Genomic DNA, 24,058 nt, shown 5'->3' with positions numbered 1-24,058 from the left:
CCTCCCATGAGCCTCCCCGCCCCCCCCAACCCCTCCTTTAACCCCCCCTTCCCCCAGGTTTCCTCCTTAACTCGGGGCTCAGGTACCAGCACCTCAAGAAGATTCAGATTTGGGGGGCGGATTGGAGAGCGTTAGAGGGTTTTGGGGGGGCTCTATGGGCTTTTGGGGGATCCCACAGGGACCAAAACACACCCCTGCACCCCAAAACCATCCTCCCTGCATCCAAAAACACCCCCTCTGCACTCCAAAACCATCCCCCCTCCACCTCAAAACAACCCCCTGCATCCCAAAACGCCCCCCCTGCACCCGAAAACCATGCCCCCTGCACCCCAAAACACACCTTTGCACCCCAAATCTACCCCCACTGCACCCCAAAACAACCCCCTGCACCCCAAAAGCACCCACTGTGCACCCCGAAACAACCCCCCTCTGCTCCCCAGAACACTCCCTCTGCACCCCAAAACCACCCTATGGATTCCCCCATGCACCCAAAACCCTCTCAAGGACCCCCCCGAATACATCCTGCAGCCCGGTTTCCCCCCTTGCAACCCAAAACTGCCCTGGGCCCTCCCCCATGATCTTTTCCTCCCCACTCCTGAACCCCAGAACCCTTTAGGGAACCCCTCTGTACTTTAACCCCCCCTGGGTTTCCTTGTGAAATGGGTGCTGGGCTCATAGGGGTCCTTAAAGCCCCCCTCCCTAAACCCAGTGCTGAGACCTTTCGGGGTGCCCCCCCAACCTCCATGGTCCCTGCAGCCCTTTTGGGGTCCCCAAAATGGGATCTGGACCCCTTTGGGCCCCCCAAACTCCCCTCAACGTTTGGCTTTGGGGCCCCCCTTGACACCAGGTTGATGCTGGAGGCCACGGGGCTCTCAGGGGCTCGGGGGGTCCAGATCCAGCAGGGCCCAGAGCTACGGGGGAGCCCCATGGACTCCCCAGAAACTGCCCTGGGGCCACTGAGGAGGCAGCTGCAGGAGGGGAAGCAGCGGCTGGTGGGTGCCAACGGGGGAATATGGGGATTTGGGGGGGGTCCTGATGGGCTTGGGTGGGGTCTGGGAAGTGGAATTTGATGGTTATGGGGAGGGGTTGGGGTCCCTAAAGGGCCCCAGCGCCGATTTTTGGGAGGGATGATGGATATTTGGGGGTCCTGGAGGGGGATTTTGGGTCTATAGGGGATGACATGGGGGAGTTTGGGGCTTTAGGGGGATTTTGGGGGTGCAGCGGTGCTGGGGGGTGGATCTGGGGGTTATGGATGGGTTTGGGGTTAAGGGAGAGGCTTGTGGGGGAAATATGGTGCGAAATTCAAGGTGTTTGGGGGTCTGGGGGGGGTATTTGGGTCCCTCCTGTGGCTTTGGGGTCCCTCATTTCCTTGTGGCCCCCCTCCCCCCACATAGTAGGACCTACAATAAGGGCCCATAAATGAAGTAGGTCCTGTCCCAATACCCTGTCAATAGAGCAGATCCGACAGCAACCGTACATAAAATAGGTCCTACGTTAATAAGTGAGTAAATACAGGAGGTCCTGGCACAGCACCATGTAAATACAGGAGGTCCTACAGTAAGAACGTGCAAATAGGGGTGGCTCTATGTTAATGACATGTAAATAAAGCAGGTCCTCCACTAAAAGGACACAAATTAAGTAGGCCCTACATTAATAACATGTAAATAAGGAAGGATCTATTCTAGTAACATGTAAATAAGGTCAGCCCTACATGAAGTGCGTGTGAATAAAGCAGGTCCTACGCTAATTGCATGTAAATAAGGGGGGGTAACGATGGTGGGATGAGAACTGGGGAGGGATGGAGGGAGAGGGGGAGAAATGGCAGGAATGTGGGGAATGGGGGTGGGAAAAAGGGGGAGGGGGAATGGGGGGGCATAAGGGGGGGAGGGGAGAAAATGGGGATGTGGTGGGGGAGGGGAAGAGGGGACAAATGAGGGGGGGGAGGGGTGAGGAAAGGCCCCATATTCAGCCCCATGGGGGGGCAGCCGGGAGGGGGTTGAACGGGGACACGAGTTGGGGAGCCCAGAGCTGATTGGCTGTTGCCTGGGCAACGCTCACCAGAACGAGGCCGGGAATGGGGGGGGGGGGGGGGGGGAGTTGCCTGCGCAACGGCGGGAACCAACCCGGAAGTGCGGAGAGCATCGCGGAACGGGGATGGGGAAAGGCCGAAACGCGGGGGGTGGGGGGGAGAGGGGGCCTCGATTTCCTGTGAAATCTTTATTTATTGGTTAAGTTTCCTTTTTATACATTCTTAAGGTGACCCCTCCTGCCTCCCCACCCCCCCCCGCGCTATTTACATCGGTGTCAATAAGGCTTCGGATAGACCCCCCCCCATCCCCCCCTTTATCCTCCCCTCTCCCATCCCGGGTATAAAGAGGGGGGGAGGTGCCACCCCTGACACCTCCGGGTGGGGGATGGGAGGTTGTGTTCATTGGGGACCCTCCCCCACCCACCCCCCGTTTTGGGGTGCTGGGGGGGAGGTGAGGCCCATCCCCCCCTTCCCCACAGACAGTTCATCAACAGGCACTTAATGACCCCCCCGCCCACCCCACCCCACCCCACCCCCGTTTTTGGTTACATGAAGCCGTTTCTACAGGAACCCCCCAAAACCCACGCACGCACCCACAATGTGTTTGAGGCCAACACTAAAACAGGATTGCAAAGTCAAAGAACACGGACCTGGATGCGCAGGGCAGCCCCGGGAGATGCAGCCTCCCGAGGGAGGGGAGGGCTCTCCTCTGCACTGGTTACTGCAGGGCTCTCCCTCCTTAAAGAGCCCACGCTCACCCAGCTCCAACCCCCAAAGGCACGGGCAGGGACACCTTCCACTAGAGCAGCTTGCTCCACGGCCCTGTGTCTCTGTGCACTCCCAGGGCATCCTGGGGATACCCCTAGAGAATCCCAGAGAATGCCTGCAGCACCTCCAGAGCACCCCATGGACCCAGTCAGAGCTCCTGCATCACAATGACCTTGGGGACATGGAGACCACAGGGGTGGCTGATTCTGGAACTCCCCGTGTTCAGGTGTGTGAGGTCACAGAACCCCACGGAACCCTCCAGCAGGGAGACGACAGCTGCCCCACGGAACACAAGCTACCGGTGGAGGAGGCAAGAGCAGCTCCTCTGGTGGTTCCCGTCTTGGTGTCTCGGAGCCGGTGCCGCCTGTGGACAGAGGAGCGTGGAAGGAGGTGGGTGGCGATGGCGATCTTGGGGTGCTGTAGGAGTTGCCAGAACACCTCAAGGGACTTCCCAGAGTGGCTGCTTTGGACTCGGTGTGTGAGTTGGGCTGGCTGAGCCGGCAGCGGAGCGCTGCGGCTGCCGAGGGATGATCCTGGGATCTGCCCTCATTTCTTGTGGGGAGAGCAAGGGCCTGTGGGGATGGGCCAAGGGGGAACGATTTTAACGTGACAGAGAGGGGAGATTGAGATGAGATCTTAGAAGTTGTTCCCTGTGAGGGTGGTGGGACAGTGGCACAGGGTGCCCAGAGAAGCTGTGGCTGCCCCATGGCTGGCAGTGTTCAAGACAGAGCTGAAAATACCCTGACTCTTTCCTTGGTACATGATTGAGTTGCAGGTTTTATTCCATTTCTGGCTAAATCTGAACTATTCATGGAAGTTTCTAGCCTATTTTAAGCTTTTCCTAGCTATTTCTTAACTGGTTTAGGCTGTTTCAAACCCTTTTTTCCCCAATTCTAACACTTTTTGAACCATTTTGACCTTTTCCAAATGTTTTTTGTCCATTTCTCACTAATTTCTTGCCATTTCTAACCCATTTTTTTCTTTTCCTGACTCGGTTTGAGCCATTTTTGGCCATTCCTAACCCAGTGTTGCCAATTTCTAACCCATTTTAAGTCTGGCTATTTCTAAAAAAATTACGGCCATTTCTATCCTAATTTTGGCCATTTCGTACCAGTTTTAAGCTTTTTTTGGCTATTCCTAGTCCATTCTTGCCTGCTTGTCCCCTGTTTGAAGCATTTTTTACCACTTCTAAACAATTGATGACCATTTCTGTCTTATTTTTGCCCATGTCTTACCAGTTTTAAGCCATTTTTGGCAATTCCTAAAGAATTCATGGCCATTTCTAGCCTGGTTTCAGCTTTTCTTAGCTATTTCTTAACTGGCTTGAGCTATTTCTAACCTTTTTTTTTTTGCCCAATTCTAACTCTTTTTAAGCCATTATGGCCATTTCCAAACCGTTCTTGTCCTGTACTTACCAATTTCTTTCTAACCCTTTTTTTGGCCTTCCCTAACTTGGTTTAACCCATTTGTGGCACTTTCTGACCCACTTTAACTTTTTTTTGGCTATTTCTAAACAATGGCTGGTCATTCTCACCTTATTTTTGCCCATTTCTTACCTGGTTTATGCCATTTTTGGCTGATGCTTCACTTTTTTATGGGCATTTCTAGCCTGGTTTAAGCTTTTCTTACCTATTTCTAAACCGGCTTGAGCTATTTCTAACCCTTTTTTGCCCAATTCTAACTTTTTTTTAAGTCATTTTGGCCATTCCCAATCCATTTCTGTTCAGTTCTTACCAATTTTTTTCTGTTCCTAACTCATTTTTTGCCATTTCCTGACTTGGTTTAAAACATTTTTGGCCCTTTCTAACCCATTTTAAGTCTTTTTTGGCTATTTCTAAACAATTGCTGGTCATTCTTATCTTTTTTTTCCCAATTTCTTACCAGTTTTATGCCATTTTTGACTAAGTCTGAACAGTTTCTTGCCATTTCTAGTTTGGTTTATGCTTTTCTTAGCTATTTCTAAACTGGTTTAGATTATTTTTAACCCTTTTTTTGCCCAGCTCTCTCTCTTTTTAAGTCATTTTGGCCATTTCCAAACCATTTCTGTCCATTTCTTACTAATTTCCTGTCATTTCTAACCTGGTTTTGCCCTTTCCTGACTTAGTTTAAACGATTTTTGGCTTTTTCTAACCCATTTTAAGTTGTTTTTTTTTTAAGTCTGAGTGGTTTCTTGCCATTTCCAGCCTGGTTTAACCTTTTCCTAGCTCTTTCTAAACTGGCTTGAGCTATTTCTAACCCTTTTTTTGCGCAATACTGACTCTTTTTTAGCCATTTTGGCCATTTTCAAACCATTTTTCAACATTTCTTACCAATTTATTTCTATTTCTAACCCGTTTTTGCCCTTTCCTGACTTGGTTTAAACCATTTTTGCTTCTTTATAACCCATTTTAAATCTTTTTTTGGCTACTTCTAAACAATTGCTGGTCATTCTTGTCTTATTTTTGCCCATTTCTTGCAGGTTTTATTCCATTTTTTGCAATTTCTGAACGATTTATGGAATTTTCTAGCCTGGTTTAAGCTTTTCTTACCTATTTCTAAACTGGCTTGAGCTATATCTAACCCTTTTTTTGCACAATACTGACTCTTTTTAAACTGTTTTTGCCATTCCCAAACCCTTTCTGTCCAGTTCTTACCAATTTTTTTCTGTTCCTAACTCATTTTTGCCCTTTCCTCACTTGGTTTAAACCATTTTTGGCTTTTTCTAACCCATTTTAAGTCTTTTTTGGCTATTTCTAAACAATTACTGGTCATTCTTATCTTTTTTTGCCAATTTCTTACCAGTTTTATGCCATTTTTGACTAAGTCTGAACAGTTTCTTGCCATTTCTAGTTTGGTTTAAGCTTTTCGTAGCTTTTTCTAAACTGGTTTAGACTAGTTCTAACCCTTTTTTGCCATTTGTGAAAGGAAAATGTGCTCATTTGATTTTGGGTTCTTGTTTATTCATATCTCCTTTAATATTTCAAAGCCAGCCATAAGGGGCTGACAGATTACAAGCTTTATGAAATATCAAAGTAATTATTTAGACTTTCATGCTTCTTTGTGCAGATGTGAAAGAATAAATACCCATAAAGTCTCAGAAGTGACGCTTACCCTGGGCTGAGTCGTGGTATCGATGTGGTTTTCTCCCCTGACCTGTCCCAGATAACTGGAACTATAGATGCTTGTCACTCCAGGCAATGTATTGTTCCCTCTGGTTTGTGCTCTGTGGAGAGATGAGGTTATTGTGCAGCCATGAAACTCTTGGGCTTCAAGCTTTGGGGTCCCACTCAACCTCACATGAGATTCAGACTGCTTCTTTCTTAACATGCCCTGGAGAATGTTACTAAATCACAGTATCATGCAGTGCTTTGGGTTAGAAGGGACTTTAAAGCTCACCTAGTTCCACCCCACCTACCTTCCACTAGCCCAGGCTGCTTGAAGCTGGTTGCTGTGTTAGTAGAACAAGTCCACCTGGTTGCTGGTGTGGTGTTTTATTTATTTATTTAAGTATATTTTCTGTCTTAAATCTCAAACTGAAAGGTCAGAGTCCGATGGGAAGAGGGGTAAAAAGCAGAATTACAGGAATGCAAGAATTAACGTGTGGACACTTGTGTCAGTTTTAAACTCAGCAGGTCTGTGGCTGAGCTGTGCCACAGCGTTTAAACTGTGATGCTTGGATCTAAATGGTTGTAATTCCTTGTCTTGAAAGAGAGAGAATGTGAGGTCGAGGAAGGAGGTGTTGGAATGAGCTTGACTCAAGAGAACGCTGGGAGGAAGGAGGAGGGTGGGAAGTGAGAGATGATAACCCCAGCTCTGAGAGAAGCGCTCACAAAACCAGGTAAGGTTCTGCAAAGAGCAGATGGTGGCCCAGGCTTTGAAGTCTTAGTGGTGGACTTTTAGCAAGCCAAGTGAGAGACGGTGTTCTTTGTTAGAGGTACTGCTGTGGAGCCTCAGTCATGGCAGGCTCTGAGCAGGGGCAGGACAGGGCTTAGGCAGGGGCCGTTGGTACCTGCTCATTTCAGGGAGGAACCTGCAGCTGGGTAATACACCCGAGTGTGATGCACTCTGAGTGTGGTGAGTGTATCAGAGTTCAAAGGGTTTAATGTAGCTGCTAAGCAGCTTGGGAGAGAAGATGATAGTCCCACATGCCTTTAGCTCCTTTAGGGTGTGCGTTCCTCTAAGACTACTTAAAGATCAGCTTTGCCCCTGCTTTTACTTCTTTTTCAAACTTTGTTACTGAAACTTTATTTGCAGAGAAGAAGGTAGTTCAAATGAACTTTACCAATCCACTGCTGATCAGATGAGTGGCCTTCCAACAAGCTGTAGAGAACTTAATGGCCTTTTCAAACCAAAGGAGGACAAGCTTGAGAAGAGCTGGACTGAGGGCCCTGCAGTTCAGAAGCCTCAGTTCTGAGTGGCAGAGCCAGGAGAAGGGTGATGGGAGCTTCTGTTCAGTTGGAGACTGAAGGCAGCTTAGTTTAATATCTTTTATTTCTTAGGATGAGAATGTGTTGAATGGGTGTTTTTGCACTGGCATTAGTAGAGCTATAAAATAAAGAGCCATTCATTACATTTGTAGTGTGAAGGAGCAACGTGAAGGCTTGGCAAAGAGTGGCAGTGACTTTCGTCTTCTCTTTGTGTGCATCATGGTGCTGCTGGGACCAGTGGAGAGGTTATAGGGGGCTGGTTCAAAACATCTTTTCAGTTTTAACTCTGAAGGCTGCAGTGTGGCAGGGACCCTGCAGTGTGCTGCAGAGCAGCCGCAGCACTGTTACAACCTTAGATTTCTTGTTTATTCATTTATTTAGTTACTAGTGTCTGTGTTTGCTCCAGAAGTGTCATTGTTCTGCCTGCCTGCAGGCCGTTGAGGGGACTGGTGGTTCTGACAGGCGTGGAGTGGGCTGCTGGAGACAGGGCTGTCTAGAAGTGGGCAGTGGGGAGGGAAGCGTTCTTGTCTGCAGCAAGTCCCCTGCTTCTTAGGTTGGAGGGGCTGCTGCCCCTATGGAAGGGTGCACCAAGTCTCCCCAGGCAGCTCAGGTGTTGCTTTGCCACACAGGGGCCTGAGATGGGCTGGTGAGACTGCCCTGGCTGTTCTGTGGTGCAGGGCCTGTGCTGTCTCTGCGTTGTGCTGTGTAGTCACAGGGGTGTTTCACACCGGTTCACTTTCTGACCGTATCTGTATTGGTTTGGTTTTGGGCAGTGAATGAAACTGTGCTTTTCTTATGGTCTGTAGAAATGGCCCCTTGGAGAAGGAAAGCAGCGCTGGAGGGAAGGTCACCTTCCTGCTGTAATTTTTTTGGACTGCAGTCCTGCAGACCTTTCTGATATCTTCTGTCCTGGTTTGAGTTCATGGAAGCAAGTCCTTCCACAAATCACAAGACTTTTGTGGGTTTTAAAAGCACTTTCTTGAAGACTGAGCAGAGCTAGGAATGAGGCTGGGTGTTTCTCCATCATGCTTGGGCAATCTGAAAACTTCCACTGCCCAGATTCCACTTCTTTGTATAAAATAGTGATATAGTTTGAGCAGGTTCCTTTCAACAACAGTATTTCTTGTTTTCCTTACTAATTTTCTAGCTTTATCAGAACATTGTCTTTTGGGTGGTGGTTCTAGTGCTGCAGTTGTGTTACCCCTTTAAAAATGCACCTTAAATCAGTGATGATGGGTTACTGCTGTGTGTCAGTGATTTCAGCTCAGGCTCTTTTAAACTGCACTCTTGCAGAAAACTGGGGTCTTTTTTGCCTGTAAAGAGTCTCCTAGTGTGAAGTTCCCCTTTCTGCCGAAGTGTCACCTTCAACAAATAATCAGTGCTTCAAACAAGACAGCTTTTATTCAAGGAGATGGCTTGATAGAACCACACATATTTGCCAGCTCTGTGTTACTTGGAAGAAAAGCGGGAGAGATGATGTGATGCAGCCAAATGCAGTTGTGCGTTTGGCTGTCCCTCCTAGTGTCAGTCAGAAGTTGCCACAGGGTCTTCTGGGTCTCATCCAGTCATAGATAAAAGTGTCCCCAGTATTGCATTTGGCTTTTGAGTCTATAAATTCCATGTTAGAAGTGCTGATGCCTTTCTCCAGGAGAGGATTGGAGGATTGGCTGTATGAAATACCAAGGCTTTTTTGGCTTGCAGTAGTTCTTTCTTCCGTGCTGTATAGGGGTTTATTCATTTAGGGAGGCAAAGGCTGGAATATTGTCCATTCCCACAGAGCTGGATGGGGAGAGGGAGCTTCAGGACGTAGGAGCAGCCTGACACTGATGTCCCCAAAGCCCTGCTTAATGTGGCAATTGGCCCCGTTGCCATGTAACAGGGGGTTCCCACTGGTTGCTCCTGCAGCCACTTCCCCTGTGCTGTCCATAGAGTCTCCTGGAGAGTCGCTTCAGGGGACTGGTCAGGCTCAAACTGCCTGTGTCCTAGCCCCCAGCAAGGCTAGAACCGGTGTGAGGAGACAGGAGTGTCCTCAGCCACGTGGGCATCTGCATCTTCACACAGTTTAATTTTTAGCTGGTGCAGCTCTCACTGTAGTTCGTGGCTCAGTGTCCTGGGAGCTGTGGGGGACGCTGGGGCACAGTCACACTCCCCTGGGACCTCACCATGTGAGAGACACATGGTGACATATGAGCAGGCTCCCTGTGCTACTTGCTGTAGGAGATGAAGGGCAGTTCTGCTGAGCAGAAGGCTTTTCTCCCCTGTTAATTTCATGCTGATTGGCAGGAAGGAGACTTGATACCTAAAAGTTGATTTTTCTCCTGAAAGTGTTAATATAAATGTCAGCCTAAAGCAGTCAGTTGAGATGTGCTGGTGTGGGGACAGCCAGGCCATCGATGTGTAAGTGCTGCAGTGTGAATGACCCAGTCGGGCTTCTCAAATCCCTCTTATTTTTATGTTGGTTTTTGAAGTGACTTTTAATCCTTCAGACGTATTGGTCCCTAGGCCCTTTTTTCAAAGAGGAAAAAGAACCCAGCTCGAGCAGTTTTGGTAATAATAGTACCTAGTGCTTAAGAAATGCTGTGGAATTAATCTTCCTGGGCCAGTAAATTGAAATGAAGTTGTATTGATCTTGGTTGAGGAGCAGGAAGGTGACGTGAAATCAGCTTTCCTCTGGGCATAACGCAGCGGCTCCCTCTCTGCAGCTCCTTCATGGCCAGTGAAGGTGGAATTGGTGAACCTGTGAAGTCTGGGTTCAAGCTGAGCCCTACATTGTGGTTCGTTGCCTCTGCCCTCCCTGCTGAATCAGATGTTGTCCTCCAGGCTGGTCAGACCTACCAAGAAGCAGTGGGAATTAGGTGTCTGTGGTTCTGGGGAAAAGTCTGTTGTGGGATGATGGCTTAGGGATGGGGGGAGATGCTTCTGGTTCCCTGTCCTGCTCCTTCCCACATCCTATCCCCCTGGGGTCAGCGAGGTGTTCCACGTCACTGGGCTAGAGCTGTTGGTCTGCCTTCCTGTCACATGGAGAAGTCTTCTGGCCACCCTCTGTTGATTCAAACAGGACAGAGCAATAGAAATAAATAGCCGGTGAGGAGAAGGTGTTCCAAGTTGTCTGAAGTCCTTTGGGCAGCCATGGCCTTTGCTCCCCTGTGCTCCCAGAAGGAAATGGAGAATACCGTGGGTGGGCACTGGGTACCTTGGGCCACCCTGGGCCAATGGGAAAGAGCAGCGTTGAGGCTGTGATGCTGTACGATTTGGTGTACCGATTGGCATGTTTTGTGTTTGAGTTATTGCAGGTTCCAATCAATAGTTTGATTATTGTTTTGTTGGTTTCCAGGTTACAAACTGGTTGGGAGCCATTCTGGGGTGAAGCTCTGCTGACGAACAAAGGTAAATGCTCTCTTTCCTTCTCTCATTTTCTAAATTGAAATTAAAAATGTAGACACTTACTCAGGTAGTACCATTTCCAAATGAAGTATTGTTTAAAAAAGCAGTATTACATTAATGAAACCAAATTTCATCTTCCAAGCTGTAGTTTTACATTTCAAGCTATTAAAATCCTGCTGTGAAGAGTGAGCTTGTGACCGTGGCCAAGAGCTGGGAATCGAATTTTCTGTTGTTTTTTCCTGTGATTCTGCTGTCTGCTAAAATAACTCCTGCCTCCTGAGGTACACAGCAGAGGGAGAACACCCCACAGAGAAGTGGGAAGGTTTCATCAGCACTGTGAGGTCCCTGAAGGAAACATACTGCAGTCTCTCATTGCAGTGGAATGGGCAGACGAGGGCATTTGAACGTGTTGTTGTGGGACTGTGAGCACAGTCTAGTGGGGATCGGATGGAGCAGCCCTGAGGAGAAGTGTTTGGGGTTTTGGGTGACGAGAATCTCCCCATGACCTGGCTTGAGTGTGCGCTTGAGCCCAGAACCCCCCTGTGTGCTGGGCTGCATCCCCAGGGCGTGAGGAGCAGGTCAAGGGAGATCTCAGGCACAAGTTCTTCCCTGTGAGGGTGGTAAGGCCTTCAGCATTGGTGTTCAATAAACTGTGGCAATCAGCACCTCGTGAAGATGCCGGCACATCGCTAATTTTTGTGGTGTGGCAGGGATGAGTTCCTTGTCTCTTGGCTTTGCTGCATGATTAACTTTGGTTTTGAACAGTTCTGTGAAGGGCAATCCCCAAAGAGAGTGGCTGCAGCGAGGCTTTCCTAGTGAAATGCCTGGCGTCAGGGAACTGGTTCATCATGAGCAGTTTTGCGAGCCCACTGCTGTGTTGTTCTGAATATTTGTGGGACATCCTGAGCCCACTGATGCTTCTGCTGGTTACTCGTACAAATACTTCTCTCTTCTGTCGTTTTTAGCATCAGAGAAGGCTGTGAGATGTCTAAAGAAAATCTTGTCACATTTCATCAGTGCTGTGACTAGGAGAGAAAAGCAGAGAACCCATTTTTATTAAAGAACAGGAATTTGATGCAGCACTGTAAAGCAATTTCATGAAGTAAGTAGGAGCTCTGTGTGCTTAGATAGGAGCCTACTATTTTTAGCTAAAGCAGGAATTGAATGTAAAGTGCTGTAGACACTGACATTGGTTACAGGCAGTGGCTTTGACTCAGATTCACACCAATATGTGAGTATCTTCAGGAGATTTGTTTGAGGTTTGTATCAGGTGCAAGCAGGACCAGGGCTGGAAGCATTAGTTTTGAGTTTCATAGTGATAGCTCAGATTAAAAAGGTTGTGTTCTGTCATATTCTGGGAAGCGGCCTAAAAGCTGCAAATTTTAGGAAAAGTGTTGATTTGCCTGTCTTACAAAATCCAGAATATCATAGAATCCTAGAGTGGTTTGGGTTGGAAGGGACCTTAAGGCTCACCCAGCTGCAGCCCCCTGCTATGGGCAGGGACACCTTCCAGTAGAGCAGGTTGCCCCGAGCCCTGTCCAACCTGCCCTTGGTCTCCTCGAATTTGTGAATCTCCTGAAGTCTCTGTTGTTTGAGGAATGGGTGGAATAACCAGCATTTCCCATTTTAATTTTCCAGCTGTATAGCAAGGCTGTGCCTATGTCAGGGGTCACCCGCGTGTTCTTTCCCCAGTGCTCAGTGGAAACTTCCTTTTGGATGGCCAGGACGCCTCAAGTGGAGGAGGAAGGTAGATTGAAAGGTACCATTGTCACATGGTGGCAGGGGGTTGGAACTGGATGAGCTTTAGGGTCCCTTTCAACCCAAAGCAGTCTGTGATTGCATGATCTGTGTGCTGTGGATTTCTTACATCAGATGTGCCTGGGGAGCAGATTTAAACCTCTGCACTCAGCTTAATGTTCTTGGAATTTGTTTGTGTCTTTCTCTGCTGTTAGTTGATGCTCCGAGGCTGAGGAGGCTGCTACAAGCTCACAGTTTATGGAATTGAGAGCCATCGCTGCATGGAGGCCCCAGCGAGCCTGGCCTGTGCCAGCAAATGCGTCTTTTGCTGGAGGGGAGGTCAGCTCTGATGCAGTTCTACTGTGGGACAGGGGCTCTGTTCCACTCTGTCCCTGTGCTGTTCCTGAAGCCTGGGGCAGTGTTACTTGTGTGCCCCTTTAATTTGCAAGTCAGTGGAGGATGGGTTTGAAAGGGAGCAGGTGGCTCCCCCTTCCTGCCTGGCCTCCTCCTCTTCCAAGAGCTGCTGGAGCCCATGGGTGTGGGATGGTCGGATGTGAGCTGGGTGGGTGGGCTCCTGTCGTGGTTTAAACCCAGACAGGTAATTCGTTCACTCACTTCCCCCCTTCTTTCCCTCCCCCTACTCCCGGAGGGACGGAGAGGAGAATCGAAAAGAATGCAACTCCCACGGGTTGAGATAAGAACAGTTTAGTAACTAAGGTATAACACAGATCACTACTGCTACCACCAATGATAATAATGATAAAGGAAATAACAAGGGAAGAGAATACAACACTTCAGCACCAGCTGACCGATAACTCGCCCCCAAGCCCGACCAAGCTCCGACCCATACCTCCTCCAACCCTGCAGTCCCTCAGCCCTTCCGGCTAACTCCCAGTTACATCCTGGGCATGACGTGCTGTGGTATGGAATACCTCTTTGGTCAGTTTGGGTCAGGTGTCCTGTCTCTGCTTCCTCCCAGCTTCCCCTCCTCCCTGGCAGAGCATGAGGCTCACAAAGTCCTTGGCCAAACCAAAACATCGCTATCAGCTCTGTTCCCGAGCTGAAAGTCAAAACACTGCACTGCACCAGCTACCAAGGAGGAGAAACATGACTGCTACTGCTGAACCCAGGACAGCTCCACATCTGGGAGACTGAGGAGGTGCCACCTTCCCTAGAGCTGAGTCCTGTGTCAGACTGGCTGGGAAGCAGTGGAAGGAGGAAGTGGGGAGGCAGGAGACACACACCTCTCTGTGTACTGCCCTGCAATTCCCACTTGGTAGAGGTTTGGTTCCCCCTGGACATCACTGTCTGAAATTGCGTGTGGCTCCTGGTGCTCTAGAGAACGTGGGCTGGCCCATCTTGTGCAAAGCCACCAAGGTGCAAAGCAAAATGAGTATCTTTGGTTTGAAATTGGACCGTTTTTCTTACTCCAGGTACCTTCATCGCCACCAATTCAGTTGCAATCTCAGTGAGTGAAAAGTGATGACTTGGTAATTGTTGCCTTCCTAAAGCAGTCTCTAATAGATGACTTTCCATTCTAGTCAGTAAAGTGACCCCTCTTCTTAGGGGGATGACTTTGTTAGTTCTCTAAAGGCAATGAGCTCTGCCTGGATGGGAGTGGTGAGCAGCTCCAGAGGTGCTCACTCACTGGGCTGCCAAGGGAGGGTTTTGCCAGGCTGGGAGAGCGCAGGATGGGGTTGGTGAGAGACACTCAGCAAAACCAAAAGCAGTGATGTGAAAGTGTGCTGAGTGGGAGGACGTGGAGGTTATTCTCTGAGCTCTTTTGTCTTGCCAGCTAACTCATACGATGGGGCTTGCGCTTCCTCTTGTATTCACGCCTTCCCCAGGGACCTGGTTGCCAGAAATACCCCTTCCATCCCGAAGCCTGAGTGTGCATTCAAACCCAGCCAAATTCCTCCTGAATCCCACTTTTTCTCTTTCATAGTCTTCAAGTTTTAACAATGGAAATACTTCATGAGGATACTGAAATGGCAGCATTAGTGCAGAAGGACAGCAGAATTTTGAGAGTATTTTGGAGAAGCTGTGTCCCATGTTAGTGTTAGATGTAAGCATTAGACACTGGTCATCCGGTGAAGTTTGCGTTCTGAAATGTTAATTGGGGCTCTTGATGGGCTTTCATCATATCCTGGCTTGAACGAACACAGCAAATAGCAGGTTTAGTGTGTAAGTTTTTGCTGCTTTTCTTCAGAGCAATTTAATGGCTGGGAAGGAAAATGTACTGCTTGTGTCTTTTGTCTTCCTTTTTTTTTTTCATGTATCAGGTAGCAGTAGTGCATTTAATTCTGCAGTGGTGACTGGACTGGTAGGGAGAGGATTGCCGTGCATTTTGTCCCTCTGTCCCTACACAGCAAGTACATCATAAACAGCAAATAGAAAGCGATAGCGTTGTCGGAGCGAGGAATTTTGCTCCTGATATTGCACTGCAGACCATTTAACACTGTTCCCCTTCAAAATGACCCACTCGGTATTTCTTAGCAGTAGCAGCAGCCTGTCTCTGGAGTAGGGGACTGAGCACGGTCCAAGTCTTAAAATGTTCATAGAAAATGCTGATTGCAGATACACTAATAATATCTACAGCTGTCACAGCATATGCTGCCTTTTTTGCTATCTCGATTTTGTCAATAATGCTGTATTCCTCTAAGAGAGAGATCAGTTCCCTGGCTGAACGTGAGCATACTGAACTGGAAGAAAGGAAACAAGATCAAGATGTGGAGCCACCCATTGTTGGTCCTGTAGATCTAGAGCAGAACAAACTTGATCCTCCGGAGGGCTTGGATGAAGCCACCAAAATATGCTTCTTGGTACCTAATTTTACCTCCTTTGACATTTCTTTGAATTTGCTGGTTGCATAAAATATTTGGTAGTCTCTATGGCTGTTTTTCTTGTAAGTTCACAAAATATGGGTGTATGATTTCAGTGTATTGTTATGTAAAGGTAATAAACTATATCTGCAGTCATGAACACTACAAGATTGTTGACGCAGGAGTCACGGACAACGCAGAGACGATCAATGTGATCAAGCGATTGCCAAATTTATTACAAAGCCTTAACTCCTTATATACTATTTCTTACATGCACATACAGTGATTTGGCATATTATGATATGATACACGTCTTGAAGACCCTTAGTGACTAACATATAATTGGTTAAACACAGGTGTGAGAACTCAAACTCGAAAGCTTGCCAGCAGTCCACAGTTCTCAGTAACTCAGTGAATTCCAGCTTCTTATCTTGCTTGCTTAATATTCTTCGGGCCTCTCATGGCCTTGCTGTATCTTTCAGGATTATTCAGAGTTTATGTACTAATTATGCATTCTCCCGTGAGAACACTGCCTCCACATCTCTCCCTTTTTGTTTTATATATGTTTTGGGTGACCCTACTTGAGCAGGGAATTTGGCCTAGATCATATCTCCAATATATGCCAACTACAGGCTGCTGGGCCTGCCCCTTTTTTCTGCTGTATGGCTCTCTGATAACAGGGGAGGCCATCCTTCACATCAAGGTCTGGCATGGCATGTGTCCCCACCGCTCCACACCTGCTGGGTTGCAGCCAACAGCAGAGCTAAAGGTTCTTCTTGGTGGCAAACACAGAGGCCAACCCAGTCTTGCCCTTGACTGTGGTAGCAGGCATTTGGTCAGCCTCAGTCCTTGCACCTTGTTGTCAATGCAGAGTTTCACCTCCTTCATCCAGTACCAAGTCGCTACTACAGCAAGGCACACACAAATTTACATTAACAGAGTAACTATTACAGAGTGCAGTAGCATTTTGAAGATGCTGATGGCAGTGAGGGACTAGCCAAAGAAATTTCTTACCACTGGAATTCTCCCACCCTCTTAATTTATTCCATTACCTTCTTTATAACACTACCATTGTATTAGAATCTTTCTAGCCTTTGCCTTAGCATTTTCTAGCAGCTACTGCAAATTTCCATACTCTAACATCTCTTTTACAAGTGACAAATCTATATAGTACAAGGTGTGGTTTCTTATTAGAGACTGGCTAGTAAATACAGTTGGTTTTATACACAAAGTCACAGCCTCTAATAATAGCTACTCTACAAGCACACACACATATTCAAGCAGTTACTTTTCAGTAGCCCCCAAGTGATGTTTTGCAATCATTCGTTTTTCTCTTCCTCTATCTCATTCTGCTTGGGGTATTCACGGTCAGCTCCTGTAGCTGAGGCATCAGGTTTTTCCATTTGTCTGTCCAGCTCATGGCAAGGCTTGACAAACTTTGCAGGCAGTCGCCATGGACCTGTAGGCAGGAGGACGCAAATATACCCTCTCCCCCAGGTTATCCGTTCTTGAGAAGCAGACAGGTTAAACTGCACGTTGTTAACCGGTGAGGAGTTTGCTGCATCATTGCCTTTGGTTTTGTTTTTGGTTTTTTTGATCCAGAGTCACCCTACAAATGCTGGCCTGCTCGGCAGCAGTTACAGCTGCCTGCCTGCTTCAGCAGCAACCATAAATACCTGCTGGCAACCACACTTTTGCATTAACCCTTTCATGCCCAAAATGTTAATCTGCTCCCCTTTAAAAACTTTTACATGAACCAAACACCAAAAAAACCACACAGAACACCATCTGCCCTCAACACACACGCACACACACACGCATATGGGATCCCACAAGCACGCTCCACACAACTACAATATTTGAAGCACAAAATCCAGACTATCATCACTCCCATTACAGTCCCACATACAGAACGTGGCACAAGGACCCTGTGGAGACTAACAGGAAACCAGCTCCGAGAAGCATCATTGCAGTGCGAGGTGGCAGGCTCAACCTTAGCGGGCGTCCCCACAGAGGCTCTGCCTCCCCCACATCGCATGAGGCTTGGGCTTTTATACTGACCAAAATGCACACTCATTCCCACACAGGTGGCCAGCCTGTGCTGGAAGAAGTGGCCAGCAATATCTATAAAGGTCTCCAAAGGTCGATAGAAACCTGGACATACTTATATTTACCGACTTCTAGTTCATGAGTATCACAGAGAGAGTGTATTATATGAGTCACAGTATGCCCAATACCCAGTACACTGCTTTTTAAAATGTCCCATCCGTCCACAACTATAACATCTCATACCTTTAGGATCCCCACGATCACCCTGACCTTGTTGTAGAAGGGGTTTAACAGCAGTGGCGAAGGCAGTAGCCATGTATCCAGCCTTTTCCTCTGCTGTGCCCACTTTAGAACATGCATCCATCATTTCTTGAAGACCAGCAGATTTTGGCAAAACCTGCAAAATACGCTTACAAGCTGGGTTAGCATTTTCCATAGCCAGAGACATAAGCATCGATTCTTTAGCATTAGATGCCAGATCAATATTCTTTTCGATAGCCTCTGTCAATCTGTCAATAAATTGCATATAGGGCTCAGCAGGTCCCTGCTTTACTGATGCATATGAAGGATTAGGCTTTCCTGCTTCCGGCACAGCTTTCAGAGCAGCTAAAGCCAATTGCTGTGCTTGCTGTAAAACTTCAATTTTCATACGAGCTTGTACTCCATCAGGGTGAAATTGTCCCTTTCCCAATAACATTTCAGATGAAACACCGTGCAAAAGGCCATGAGGATTACACTCTGAATTCTCATCTGCAGCCCTTGCAGCAAGCTCCTCAAACCCACTTTTAAAATGCAGGAGCTGTGAAGGAGTTAATAAAATTGCAGCCACTCTGAGACAATCATTTGGAGTTAGAACATTACTAGAAAAGGAAGCAGATATCATTTGCTGGGTATATGAGGAAGACAAACCATACTGAGTAATTGCTCCCTTAATTTCTTTCATAGCTTTCCAGTCCATAGGAGTCCAAACAGACTGTCCCTGAGGATTTATAATAACAGGGAATGCAGCGGGAACATCTATCGGTAAAATAGTACCGCCTATGATTGCATCCTGAATGCAGCCTTGCCATCTCATGGCACTCGGATTGGCTTTATTAGATGTAGGAGTCCGTGGTAACGACACATCACATGGACTGATTTTATCTGGGTTTTCCATTTTTTTCGTTTTTTCCGGGGCTTGCTCCCTCTCCTCCCCCAACTTGTCCAGACAGTCCCTCAAGTCCTGCAATTGTTTATCCAAGGATTTTGTCCGTTGCCCCCAGTTCCACTCATTTTGCAGCTCCAGTGGGAGCGATGCAAGCGGTGGTTTATGTGGTGGAGGTGGGTATTTATTCGGAGTTACACTCTCCTCCTTAGGAGACTCCCACCCCAGCAAAAATTCTTGGGGACCAAGTTCAGGGGCAGTAGCAGCACGAAAAGGGTTAAAATCAGTTTGTTTCATTTCCTCACTAGCCCCTACAGGCTCCCGAGTATCAACTGGAGCTGCTGCCGGTAAAGGTGTTGTTGACACAGGATAGGGGAAAGGCGCAGGGTCCTCAAACATTCGTACCTTACTGCGTGCCGGTTTTTGACCAGAAGGTTTTATGCCCGAAACAGACGACACTACCATGGCTGTAGCACCGGGTGCTGAATCTAATGTAGGTGCCGAGCCCTGCTGTTGTGAAGGTGAGTCAGAGAGAGCTGTAAAAACGGATTTTGCTGCCTGTTTGCGGTTAGAGTCCCTTTTAGTAGTAACCAGGGGGCAGCAAGAGACTTCGCCTCCTTAAACCCACAAGTAACTTGATCCCACAGGCATGCCCCAATTTTTTTCCAAGTCCCGAGATCAAAAGTTTCATTAACCCCCTGGACCAGCTCTTTTTCTTTACTCCAGAGCAACAATCTTTTTAACAAATTATCGACATACTCTGTCCCTCTCACTGAGAGGATGTGCTGGAAGACCTTAAGGGTGACCATTTTTTCTTTACTTAATTGATTCCCCATCCTAACCCTCTTCCAGACCCCGTCGGCTGTTATCTTATTTGCACTGTGCAGTGTCTTCTGGGCTCACTAGGCTCAGTTCCGAGGCGTCTACCTCCCGATCCTAGTCCTGCCGGATCGAACCCAGCTGACGTCCCTGCAGCTCCGTGTTTTCCACTTTCTTCGGTGCCATGCACTTTAAGGCTTTCAGCTTCAATATAAAAAATATGGGGGGTCCCTGTTTGGGCGCCAATTGCCGCAGAATATACATGGACTCAGTCAGAGATCAATATGATCAGACAAAAAGCCGTTTATTACAAAGCCTTAACCCCTTAAATACTATTTCTACTTGCACTTACAGTGATATGGCATACTATGATTGGATACATGTCTTGAAGACCCTTTGCAAATAGCATATAATTGGTTAAGCACAGGTGTGGGAACTTGACCTGGAAAGCTTGCCAACAGTGCACAGTTCTTATTACATCAGTGAATTCCAGCTTCTTCTTATCTTGCTTGCTTAAGCTTCCTTGGGCCTCTCACGGCCTTGCTGTATCTTTCAGGATTATTCAGAGTTTATGTACCAATTATCCATTCTCCCGTGACAACACTGTCTCCGCAGGGAGCCAGCGTGGGCCTGAATCTGTAATGACACAAGCATATCCTCGTTCCCAAGTTAGCAGTGGTACTGGACCTTCCCAGTTTCCTTCCCAAGCTTTTACCATAACCTTAATTTAACCTTCATATTCGAGTATTCCGGTTGACATGGTTTGCATGTGTTTCACAACGGGAGGAATCACACTGTCACCAGGCAAGCACAAAAAAATTCATGACATTTTGGACCTTTACCAATTTACTTACTGGCTGTTCTGAGTCCCCATTTTCTTTATTTTTGCAAATATGTCTTGATAGTCGGATGGGTGCGCTCGACAACGGCTTGTCCTGTGGGTGAGTGGGGAATGCCGGTGACATGTTGGATTCCCCAAGTTTGCAAAAAAATTTCAGTCGATTGTGAAACATATGCTGGACCATTGTCCGTTTTTATTTGTCCTGGGACTCCTAAAGTAGCAAAGGCATGATGAAAATGAGTTTGCACATGTCTAGAAGTTTTTCCTCCCAGAGCGGTCTGTCCTGGGTTCGGCAGTAGCAGTCATGTTTTTCCTTTGTGTTAGCTGGTGCAGTGCTGTGTTTTGGCTTCCAGCTTGAGAACAGTGTTGGTGAAGCCGATGTTTTCGGTTGTTGCTAAGTGATGTTTACCGTGACCAAGGACTCTGTGAGGCTCATGCTCTGCCAGGGAGGAGGGGAAGCTGTGAGGAAGCAGGGACGGGGCGCCTGACCCGGGCTAGCCGGGGAGGTATTCCATACCACAGCACGTCATGCCCGGGGTGGGGGGTGACTGGGAGTTACCCGGAAGGACAGGGGCTTCCGGGTGGAACTCGTTTTCTTGGCCGGTGGTATCGTATTCTGTTCCCTTGTTATTTTCCCTTATCATTGTTGTAGTTGATAGTAGTGGTGGTGATTTGTGTTGTACATTGGTTGCTGGACTGTTCTTGTCTCAACCCGTAGGAGTTGCACTCTTTGGATCCTCCTCCCCGTTCCTCCGGGAGCGGGGAAGGGGAGAGCCCCGGTGCGGGGGGAAGGGGGGGGACACGGACACGGACCTCGATTGTTGTCAGCTCGGCACCACTCACTGGGAGTGAGTGAACAAGTTACCTGACTGGGTTTAAACCACGACAGCGGTCATACAAACTGCCAGAGAAAAGATGACCATAGAAACATGAACGTATTTTAGTTTGCCAAATTCAGGGATATGCGTGACATCTGTTTGCCATATTTGAAGTGATTGAATACCTCTGGGCTTAACCGACAATGTAGGACCCTTAGTGAGTTGTTGACAATCAGGACAGGCTTGTATGATAGCTTTTGCCTCTGCCATTGACAAGTGAAACCACCATTTTAGGACCTTTGCTGATTGGTGGGAAAATTCACGAGAAATTCGAGCTTGTTGCCATACGTTGGTGACACACTGACAGGTTGAGTTAAATGGTCCGCTCTAGCATTTCCTTCTGCATAGAATCCTGGCAAGTTTGTCTGACTGCGATGGTGACATACAGAGTACACTTCTGTTCTTTGTTTTAACAACAACCATAACTGTTTCATATTGCTAAACAAGGTTTCAACTGCAACCTGTTTCAAATAAGCTTTTTCTAATGGTTGCGCAACTCCTACTACATACGCTGAGTCTGAAATCATATTGATTGGACATGAGTTCCATCGTTTAAACACCTCACTCACTGCCTTCAGTTCTACAATCTGGGGTGATCCCTCAGAAAAAACTATATGTGATTTCCACTGGCCCTGTTCCTGCCATGTAGTAGCTGCTTTGCCTGATTTTCCACTCCCATCTGTAAAGACTCTGATACCATTCACAGCTTTGAGATTGTACTTGGGTTTTTCCTCTATACATTCCTGCTGAATAAAAGTCAATATTCGATGGCTAGGATGACGGACCTTGATTGCTCCATCAAATCCTGCTAGAGCTATCTGCAGTGCTACACTATTCTGCATACACCATTGCAAATACTGTTCTGTCATAGGACCAATTATGGTTTGGCGTTCTTTACCAGATAGGTCTATGATACGATCCCTTCATTTCATATTTAACTTACTTAGCAAATGTTTCAGCTCTGGTCACGATGTTCTTTGATGGTTGATGTGACAAAAATTGGCACTCGAGAATTTTCAGTTTCTCCTTATCAGATTCAACCCATTGCTTGGTTAATCCTACTGGCTGGAAATCATTACTGACAATCAAAAATTCAGTAGGAACTCCATTCATCACACAATGTGCCTGTCTCTCAATGCGGCTTCTGCCATCACTATTGCTTGTTTTGCTGCTGGTGTTAATTGTCTGGGTGCATTGAAGTCTGTGTCACCCTTCAACAATTCAAACAATGGTTCTAAACTTTTGTTGTCAATTCCCAATAATGCTCGAATCCAATTGATATTCCCTAACAAGACTTGCACATCATTAAATGTATGGATATTGACCTTGATGGCTAATTTTCTGAGGTTCAATGGTATGATCTAAGATTTTCCAACCCAAATATTTCCATGGTGTGGTATCCTGAACCTTTTCAGGGGCAATTTGCAATTTATGTTGTTGCAACACTGAACACAATTCTTGTTTAACAGCTTCTAGGTTACTTTCCCAGCCACCAGTATATCATCCATATAACGATACACTAATAATTGGGGGTGTCTTTCCCGAAATGGACGCAATGCTACATCAACATAACCTTGACATATCGTTGGTGAATTTTTCATGCCTTGTGGCAATACCACCCATTGATATCTCTGCATGGGTCCTTGTTTGTTTGTTACAACGTGCTTCCAACTCTTCAAATACCAAAGATGACCAAGAGAATTTCCTCAGACGTATTGACACAAACCGGAGACACGTGGCTGACTTTAAAATTCATCACTGATTGTGAATTATCTACATAATTTTAAACTTTCCTTATTTGACAGACTTTAAAAGTAGGAAGGTATATTCTTATTTTGAGTCATAAATAAAAAACCGAGCGTGGTTTTCACTGTAGGTCAGTTTTTAATTTCATTCATTTTGACAATTCTGGCAGTAGCTGTTCAGAAACATTCCAAACCACAATAAGCAGCGCTGGAGGTCAGGTCTGCGGTGCGTTTGCAGAGCTGTGTGTGAAGAGGAGCATCCTGACTGTGCTGTGCGTGACCATGCGCACCGAACAGGCCGGCTACCGTGAGCCGCAGTACCCGGCATGCTCTCTGCTGGCACTGGGCACTTGGGTAAGTTCATTTGGGAAACTCTTAGCAGGGCATCTGCACTGTAATGCTGATGTTTCGGGATCTTACTTCCTAGCTTTGATTACCCATACCAGTACCATCTAGTTCTCTGGGTTTTCTGCAGAAGCAGAGAAGAGAAGGCTGCGTGGAGACCTCATAGCAGCCTTCCAGTATCTGAAGGGGGCCTATAGGGATGCTGGGGAGGGACTCTTCATTAGGGACTGGAGTGACAGGACAAGGGGTAACGGGTTAAAACTGAAACAGGGGAAGTTTAGATTGGATCTAAGGAGGAAATTCTTTCCTGTGAGGGTGGTGAGGCACTGGAATGGGTTGCCCAGGGAGGTTGAGAATGCTCCATCCCTGGCAGCGTTCAAGGCCAGGTTGGACGAAGACTTGGGTGAGATGGTTTAGTGTGAGGTGTCCCTGCCCATGGCAGGGGGTTGGAACTGGATGATCTTAAAAGCCTCTCCAACCATAATGATTCTATGATTCTATGACTATTGCCTCATGGAGCCCCATTATTGCCCCCCCAGAGCCCAATTATAACCACATAGAGCCCCATTACTGCCTCATAAACCCCATTGTAGCCTCATAGAGCCCCATTAATGCCTCATAGAGCCCCATTATTGCCCCCCAGACCCCAATTATAACCACATAGAGCCCCGTTACTGCCTCATACACCCCATTACTGCCTCATACACCCCATTACTGCCTCATACACCCCATTATAGCCCCATAGAGCCCCATTATTGCCTCATAGAGGCCCATTTTTACCTTATAGAGCCCAATTATTGCCCCATAGAGCCCCATTATTGCCTCATAGACCCCATTATTGCCTCATAGAGCCCCATTAATGCCTCATAGAGCCCCATTATTGTGTCATAGAGCCCCAGTATTGCCTCATAGAGCCCCATTATTGCCTAATAGAGCCCCATTATTGCCTCATAGACCCCCATTGTTGCCTCATTGAGCCCCATTATTGCCTCGTAGAGCCCCTTTATAACAACATAGAGCCCCAATATTGCCTCATAGACCCCCACTGTTGCGACATAGAGCCACATTATAGCCTCGTAGAGCCCCATTAT

At 47.3% G+C, this 24,058-nt stretch overlaps 1 protein-coding gene across 3 annotated transcripts in view; it reads left to right on the top strand.

Moving 5' to 3' along the window:
* The window catches only part of LOC133280764 (olfactory receptor 14C36-like), a 781,395-nt gene that overhangs the window by 555,632 nt on the left and 201,705 nt on the right, over positions 1-24,058 (top strand). Inside the window, exon 1 of one of the 3 annotated variants that reach the window (XM_061475691.1) lies at positions 3,068-3,187. The exons of the other annotated variants lie outside the window; for them this stretch is intronic. The gene's annotated coding sequence lies outside the window, so the exon portion shown is untranslated. Of the gene's footprint in view, positions 1-3,067; positions 3,188-24,058 lie in introns of those variants that run through there. 3 annotated transcript variants of the gene reach the window in all.

The sequence above is a fragment of the Pezoporus flaviventris genome, unplaced genomic scaffold, assembly GCF_033815535.1.
Source record: "Pezoporus flaviventris isolate CSIRO_AGI_PZ_B2104156 unplaced genomic scaffold, CSIRO_AGI_Pfla_v1 ptg000088l, whole genome shotgun sequence".
NCBI lineage: Eukaryota > Metazoa > Chordata > Aves > Psittaciformes > Psittacidae > Pezoporus > Pezoporus flaviventris.
Note: the sequence above shows the minus strand (reverse complement) of the source record. Positions and strands in the feature narration are given on the sequence as shown.